Consider the following 8,935-nt stretch of genomic DNA (forward strand, 5'->3'; position numbering starts at 1 on the left):
GTCCAATTGAGAACTAGTAAGGTAATGGCATACTGTAAATGAGGAAGTTAACCTGGAAGAGAGAGAGAGAGTGTGTGTATGGGTTTACTGATCAAGCAGCGGGGAAGGGCTTCAATATAGACTAGATCTCTCAGATCTCTGCTTCAGGTTGCAGACTTCATCTTTAGATTGCTTCTCTGCAATTAATGGATGAGAGGGCTGACAGCTTACAGTAAAGGATGTTGGATTCCTGATCTCCAAAGAAGAAGATTTAGCTTTGGGACCGGGGACCAGGCTTGATCACTCAAGAGCTTTTGTATAGCAGGGTTTTATTAAACCATAGAAAGGGACAGAGAAAGCTTCTGACATAGACATCAGAAGGGGGACGGACAGAGCCCCGCTCACTAGCCTTAGTGAGGGAGCTATATACTTTTTAATTGGTTATTACAGTAAATCAAGAGAATGTCTCAAGGTTTACAGATCTTACTAGATCCACTCCCACAATATACATTTTAAGATAATGGGATGAGAACTAACAATAGAAAGATTTTACCACACCCACTCCCATAATATACATCTTAAGATAAGTCAGCAGGTTGTTGTTAAGGAGAAACATGTCCTCGAGCAAGATACATTGTTCTATTGACTAAGACAAAGCAATGTGGAAAAAAAAAGTTTTTCTTCTCCTCCTTGAGAACCTCAAACCCTATATCCTTCTGGAGGGCCCCAGACCTCTCTCTCCTCCTTGGGGTCCCCAGACTTCTTATCAATCTGCCTAGGAACTGACACTCTCAGAGATCTCTAATTTCTAGATTAAATACATGTCAGTTGCTCAGTTGAGTACAACCCAGTTGCAACTCCATGGACTGAATCCTTTTCATACTGTTCATGTGATTCTCAAGGCAAGAATACTGAAGTGGTTTGCCATTGCCTTCTCCAGTGGACCACATTTGTCACTTACAACCAACAAAGACAGCATATTTAAAAGCAGAGGCATCACTATGCCAACAAAGGTCCATCTAGTCAAGGCTATGGCTTTTCCAGTAGTCACGTATGGATGTGAGAGTTGGACCATAAAGAAAGCTGAGCACTGAAGAATTGATGCTTTTCACTGTGGTGTTGGAGAAGACTCTTGAGAGTCCCACTGAATGCAAAGAGATCCAACCAGTCCATCCTAAAGGAAATCCGTCCTGAATATTCATTGGAAGGACTGATGCTGAAGCTGAAACTCCAATACTTTGGCTACCTGATGCGAAGAACTGATGCTTTGAAAACATCCTGATGCTGGGAAACATCGAAGGCAGGAGGAGAAGAGGATGACAGATGATGAGATTGCTGGATGACTTCACCGACTCAATGGACATGAGTTTGAGTAAGCTCTGGGAATTGGTGATGGAAAGGGAGGCCTGGCATGCTACAGTCCATGGGGTCACAAGAGTCAGACACCTCTGAGCGACTGAACTGAAATGGACCGTACCCCACAGGCTCCCAGTCCATGGAATTCTCCAGGCAAGAAAACTAGACTGGGTTGTCATTTCCTTCTCCTGTATATGAAGTAAGTTTTGAGTTATTTTCTCTCTTCTTTCAACACTTTGGGAACACTTTGGGGGGCAAGACTACGTGGATAATTTTTGGACTTATCTAGCTGTCTTTGTGGGGTTTCCCAGGTGGCACTGGTGTTAAAGAACCCACCTGCCACTGCAGGAGACATAAGAGACCTGGGTTTCATCCCTGGCTCTGGAAGATTCCCCTGGAGGAGGAAATGGCAACCCACTCTAGTATTCTTATCTGGAGAGTCCCATGGACAAGGGAGGCTGTCAGACATGACTGAAGCACATTTGCACACACACATGCTTGTCTTTGTGACGGTTTAACATCCTTTAAATATTACGATTCTTCCACTCTTTGGCTGAGTCTTTTTTAGATTTACCTTGCACTTTGCCATTTTGGCAGCAGAAATGTCACTTATCTTTCTTCACTTTCATGACGTTCAGATATATATATGTTTTATTTTTGCCCACAAATAACTACTGTTTTTTGCTTCCTGCTGGTGCTGCTGCTGCTAAGTTGCTTCAGTCGTGTCCAACTCTGTGTGACCCCATAGACGGCAGCCCACCAGGCTCTCCCGTCCCTGGTATTCTCCAGGCAGGAACACTGGACTGGGTTGCCATTTCCTTCTCCAGTGCATGAAAGTGAAAAGTGAAAGTGAAATCGCTCAGTCATGTCCGACTCTAGCGACCCCATGGACTGCAGCCTACCAGATGAATGACAAAATATCCAAAGTCTTGAAAATCACAGAAAATGAGGTGAAACCCCTCTGCCATGCTTTTATTTCCCTTTGTATTAACCCTAGGATGAAATGGAACGTAAGCTAGGAGGAGAGAGACAAACATCAACCAGCAAATCACTATAGAATTATAAGTTCATAAATCTTTTATTGTTATTTAAATTTAAAACCAAACATCATGAGTAAGTAAAGAAATAAGGCTATTTCTCCCTGACACAGCCTGGCCTCATGGCTCCGCATTCTCAGCACAAAACAGAGATGGATACACAAGTCAGCCCAACATTTGGATGCACTGCATAAACAACTGAAGATCACTGATTTCTGTCATATAAGTTTCTAATAATATATAACACCACTTCTGAATTCCCTATAGCCAACTCAGAAATTCTGAGGAAAACAAATGTTCAACAGTTTAAATAGAAGGTTTGAATGATAGAAGCTGCAGTGGCAAAATAAAAATTGCCTACTAAAGGTGTAACTATTGCAATTGGATAATGCCTCCACCTAAGTAGTATTCTTACCTGGAAAATCCCATAGACATAAGAGTCTGGAGGACTACAGTCCATAGGGACGCAAAGAATCAGACACAACTGAGCGACTAACACACACACATGTAGACAAAAACATACTTTAGCTCTTAGCATCTTAGCTGCTGACCCTTGACCCTTGATACCTGGGGACACAGGTCAGAAGAGGAGGTCACCACTGAGAACTCAGGTCCTTCACAGAAACACTCCAGGGAGAGGGTGGGGATCCTGGAAGATGAATGATTTTGCAGAGAAAGAGACAGGCCCCTCCATAGTAGATCCTGAACTTCTCAGGATGTGGTAAGCCTGCCCTCACGAGTGAGTGCAGGAGAGTTTGGGCGAAGGACACTGTCATTCAGATGAATCGTGCTATTAGAAGTGAAAACTACCTTGTGAGTGAGGCAGTGTTGGAAATATAATTATCTTGGTTTAGAATCTTCACATTTAAGTGCATGGGAAAGAAACAGGATTCCTGGTGGGCGTATTAGCACAGCCCGTTGAGGACTATAGATCTACAATAAAAAAACGGTGGAAAGAAACAGTGATGTTTAGTATGTTATTGCTATCGACTTGAAGAAAAGTGCCACAACCTAAATGTTGAGAGTTATGTTTTATTTGGTGGGAATTCAGGAGACAGTATTTCAAGTCACCCTGAGAGAAGTGCTCCAAGGAGGTTGGTGGGGAGGGAGGGGGAGATGGGGAGCCAGGTTGTATATAAGTTTGCAAGTACCAGCAGGTAGTCTTCAAAAGTATTTTTGTGAAGTAGAGAAAACCAGATATCTCAAGCAAAGGAATTTAGCACTTTGCTATGTATGGGAAGATGCAAGAGTCTGTGCTCACTGAAATCATTCTTTTCATGCATCTCACCTATCCTGGGGCCATGAGCCTTGCATTTTTCACATCCTGAGTTCCCTTGGGCTCACCTTAGGGAGTGGCTCCAATCTGAAAGCTGTCAGACCAGGGGTATATTCCTCCTTCCTGAGCACCCTAGAGGGCTGGAAACGGATGACTTTGTCATCCTGGTTTACTGATATGGCAAGAAACACTCCATTTCTCATGACCTGTGGTCCCAGTGAAATGTAACCTCAGGAACCTGAATGAAAGTCCTCAAAAGAGCAGAAACAACTGATTAGTTCATGCACTGATAATTACAAGCCTCTGCTCTGATTAAAACAGAAAACAACATACAGAAACGTATAGGGGATGAGGGACTCTGACTTCCTATGTATAATGTAAGGAGAGAAAAATGCAGTTCAAAGTCCAAGAAAAATTTTGTTCTTGACACAAAGAAAAGGAATCTTTATATGTATTAAAATGTGTACATAAGTATGTACATGTGTATAAGTCTTTACATCCCTACATAACCTCAGCCTTTAATTAGTTCTCATTTATTTGATAACCATTTGGAGTGACAAATCCAAAGTTTAGTGGGAAAATAAAACACTTATTGTTAAAATTATAAGAATAGATTGATTACATTTTCTGGGTCAATAGAAAGTGTCTAAATGAAAACACAAAATGGATGTGAGACAGAAAATTCATGACACTGAGTCCTGTCTTCCCTATTTAAAGCCTTGCTTTAGATTTATTATTCCCTTTGATAATAACTGCACTGGCATCCCTTCCACATTGTCTCATTGTAAAATAGAACACAGCCACAAACAAAGGGATTTCAGAGAAGACAACTGTTGCTAACGAATAGCCTTGGGTGTTCCTATTTGGGTAGAATTGAGAACTATTAAGGTAATCCAATTTTAATTCAGGAATTAACAAGGATGTGTCCATGAGTGTGTGCATGCATGTGTGCATGGGTATGCCGGCGTGTGTGCCCGTGTGTTTGCTCAGTGAGTGGGGAAGGGCTTCAATTTAGCCTAGTCTATCAAATCTCTGCCTCAATTTACAGGCTTGTCTTTAGTTTGCTTCTCTCCAAATGACAAATGAGAGGGCGCTCTAATTCATTTCTTGAATAAGTTTTGTTCCATTTCTTTCTTCCTTCAACACTTTAGGGTCCCTTTTGGGGGCAAGAATACATGTACAATTTTTGGTCTCACCTGGCCATCTTTGTGGAGGCTTCCCAGGTGACATCAGTGGTAAACAACTCGCCTGCCAATCCAGGAGACATAAGAGTCCACGGTTTAACCCCTGGGTCGGGAAGATAACTGGAGGAGGAAATAGCAACCCACTCAGGTATTCTTGCCTGGAGAATCCCATGGACAGGGGTAGCCTGTCCACAGGGTCACAAAGAGTCAGACATGACTGAAGCGACTTAGCACGTGCTCATGACTGTCTTTGAGACTGTTTGACAACTTTCAAATATTATGTTTCCTTCCATTTTTTCGTTGATCTTTGTTCAACTTACACTTGCCATACTGTCAGCAAAAAAGACATTTGTCTATATTCTCTTTCATGACATTCAAAATTATTTTTGTTTTATTTTTGTCCACAAACAACCATCAAGTTTTGCCTTCCAGGAAAGCTGACATGAAAAACAAAACAATCTCTAGTGTTGAAAATCACAGAAAATATGGTGAGGCCCCTCTGCCATTCTTTTCCTTCCTTATGTATTAACCCTAGGATGAAATGTTTAGGAACGCAGTAGGAGAGACAAACTGGTCAGTAAATCAATATGCAAAAATAAGTTCTTAAATGGTTTTTTTTTTTTTTTTTTTGATGTTCTTTAAATTTAAAACAAAAGTTTTTTTGTTTTAGTAAGTAAAGAAACAAGGCTATTTCTCCCTGACACAGCCTGGGCCTCACTGCTCTACATTCTGAGCACAAGACAGAGATGGATCAACAAGTCAGCCCAACAGAAGGAGGTAGACTGAATGAACAACTGAAGGGCACTGATTTCTGTGATAGAAGCTTTCATGAATACATAACACCATCAATGAATTCCATATAGCCAACTCAGAAATTCTGAGCAAAACAAATCTTGAACACTTTAAGTAAAAGAATTGAACAATAAAAGCTATAGTGGCAAAATAAAAATTGTCTACCAAAGGTGTAACAATTGCCATTGGATAATGCCTCCACCTACTTAGATCTCCACACTTTAGGTCTCAGCATCTGAGGGCTGCTGACACTTGATACCTGGGGACATGGATCAGGAGAAGAGGAGGTCATCACTGAGAACTCCCCTACTTCACACAAACATGCACTGGGAGAGGGTGGGGATCCTGGAAGATGAATGATTTTGCAAACAAAGAGACAAGTCCCTCCACAGTAGAATTCTGAAGTTCTCAGGATGTGGTTAGCCTGCCCTCATGGGTGAGGCCCAGAGAGGTTGGGTTGAGGACACTGTCATTCCGGAGGAAAAGTGCTACTGGAGGTGATAACCACCTTGTGAGTGAGGTGGTGCTGGAAAGACAATTAATTATCTTGGAATTAGAATCTTCAGACCTACATGCACCAGAAAAGAAGCAGGGTTCCTGGTGGGGATATTGGCACAGCCTGTGCAAAACTATGAAGGTGAAAGTGAAGTCTCTCAGTCGTGTCCTACTCTTTGCAACCCCATGGACTGTAGCCTACTAGGCTCTTCCATACACGGGATTTTCCCGGCAAGAATACTAGAGTGGGTTGCCATTTCCTTCTCCAATAGATCTACCATAAAAAGCAGGTTGAAAGAAACCCTCATGTCTTGTTTATTGTTCCTGACTGTTGATCTGGAGCCTATTATACACAGTGAAGTAAGTCAGAAAGAAAAACACCAATACAGTAATATTAACGCATATATATGGAATTTAGAAACATGGTAACGATGACCCTATATGTGAGACAGCAAAAGAGACACAGATGTAAAGAACAGAATTTTGCACTCCGTGCGAGAAGGTGAGGGTGGGATAATTTGAGAGAATAGCATTGAAATATGTAATTTACCATATGTGAAGTAGATCACCAGTCCAGGTGCAATGAATGGGACAAGGTGCTCAGGCCTGGTGCGCTGGGACCACACTGAGGGATGGGACAGGGAGGGAGGCGGGAGGGGGGTTCAAGACGGGGGACACATGTACATCCATGGGTGATTCATTTCAATGTTTGGCAAAAACCACCACAATATTGTAAAGTAATTAGCTTCCAATTAAATAAGTTAATTTAAAAAATAAAGAAATAGTGACAACCTAAAAGTTGACAGTTATGCTTTATTTAGTGGGAATTCAGAAGACAGTATCTCAAGTCACCCTGAGGGAATTGCTCCAAGGAGCTGAGGGGAAGAGTCATGGTATAAAGGAGTTTGCAAAAAAAGGGAGGTAGTCTGAACATCAAAGTAGTTTTGTGAATTAAAGAAAACCAGCTATCTCAAGTTAAGGAATTTAGCACTTTTCCTTTGTATGGGAGGAGGCAAGTGTCTGGGCTCACTGACAACATTCCTTTCCTGAATCTCAGCTCTCCTGGGGCATCTTTCCTTGCATTTTCTTGCATCTTGCATTTTTTCACTTCCTGAGTTGCCTTGGGCTCACCTTAGGGAGTAGCTGCAATTTGGTAGCTGTTAGCCCACAGGTGTATTCCCCCTTCCTGAGCGCCCTGGAGGGCTGGAAACTCTTGAGGACTGTGTCATCCTAGTTTACTGATATGGCAGGAGATACTCCACTCCTCAAGATCTTGTGGCCCCAGTGAAACGTAATCTCAGGAACCTGAATGAATGTTCTCAAAAGAACAGAACAACTGAGTAGTTCATTCACTCTTAATTACAAGCCTCTGCTCTGTGAAACAGAAAACAAACTACAGAAACCAATATGGCCTGAGTGACTCTGAATTCCTATGAGTAAGATAAGGGGGGGAAAATGCACTTAAGAATCAAGGAAAAATTTTGTTTAGACACAGCACACAAAAAAGGAATGTTTATATATATTATACTTACATGTGTACATAATAAGTATGTATACCTCTATAAGTCTTTACATACTTACATAATTTCAGCCTTTCTTTAGTTTCTCATTTAACTGACATAGATTTGCATTGATAAATCCAAACTTTATTGGGAAAGTTAACTTTCTACCATAAAAATTAAGAGTTTAGCTTGAGTACTTTTTCTAGGTCAGATAGAAAATATCTAAATGAAAACACACAGGGGAAGTGAGACAGAAATTTTCAGACAATGAGTACTGTGTTCCCTAATTAAAAGCCTTGCTTAGAAAGATTATCATTAGACACCCTACCTCCAGAGTTCCACCATATGCCATCTCAGCCAGCCAAGCAGCAACCTCATCTTCCCCATGGATTTCACACTCTCTCTACTGATAACCCTGGTGCTGATCAGCTACGGCCCGGGAGGATCTCTGGGCTGTGATCTCTCTCAGAACCACGTTTCAAGCAAAACCTCAGGCTCCTGGGCCAAATGAGCAGACTCTCCCCTCACTCCTGTCTGTAGAACAGAAAAGGCTTCGGTTTTCCCCAGCAGATGGTGGAGGGTGACCAGCTCCAGGAGGCCCAGGCCATCTCTGTGCTCCATGAGATGCTCCAGCAGAGCTTCACCCTCTTCCACACAGAGTGCTTCTTTGCTGCCTGGGACACTGCCCTTCTGGAGCAGCTCCGCACTGGACTGCAACAGCAGCTGGACGACCTGGATGCCTGCCAGGGGCAGGTGACGGGAGAGGAAGACTCTGCCCTGGGAAGAATGGGCCCCACTCTGGTCTTGAAGAGGTACTTCCACGGAATCCATGTCTACCTGAAAGAGAAAGAATACAGTGACTGCACCTGGGAAATCGTCAGAGTGGAGATGATGGAGCCCTGTCTTCATCAAGCAGCTTGTAAAAAAGGTTAAGAAAGATGGATGGAGATCTGAACTCAGCTTGAGATGACTCTCAACGACTAAGATGCCACATCACCCTCGTACACTCACCTGTGTTCATTTCAGTCGACTGATTTCTGCTTTGGCCACCAAATTCATTGAATTACTTTAGCCGATACTTTGTCAGTACTAATAAGCAAGTAGATATAAAAGTATTCAGCTGTAGGGGCATGAGTCCTAAAGTCATGCCTGCCCTGATGTTATCCGTTGCTGATTTACTTATTCCTTCTTGCACCTAACATACTTAAAATATTTGTAAAATTACAATTCATCTATGAGATCAGATCAGTCGCTCAGTCGTGTCCGACTCTTTGCAACCCCATGAATCGCAGCACGCCAGGCCTCCCTGTCCAT

General features: G+C 42.4%; 1 pseudogene; it reads left to right on the plus strand.

Annotated features, from left to right (window-relative positions):
• Positions 1–8,006: 8,006 nt before the first annotated feature.
• On the plus strand, positions 8,007–8,586 carry LOC104998239 (annotated as a pseudogene).
• The last annotated feature ends 349 nt before the right edge of the window (positions 8,587–8,935 follow it).

The sequence above is a fragment of the Bison bison genome, unplaced genomic scaffold, assembly GCF_000754665.1.
Source record: "Bison bison bison isolate TAMUID 2011002044 unplaced genomic scaffold, Bison_UMD1.0 scf7180017864326, whole genome shotgun sequence".
NCBI classification, from domain to species: Eukaryota; Metazoa; Chordata; class Mammalia; order Artiodactyla; family Bovidae; genus Bison; species Bison bison.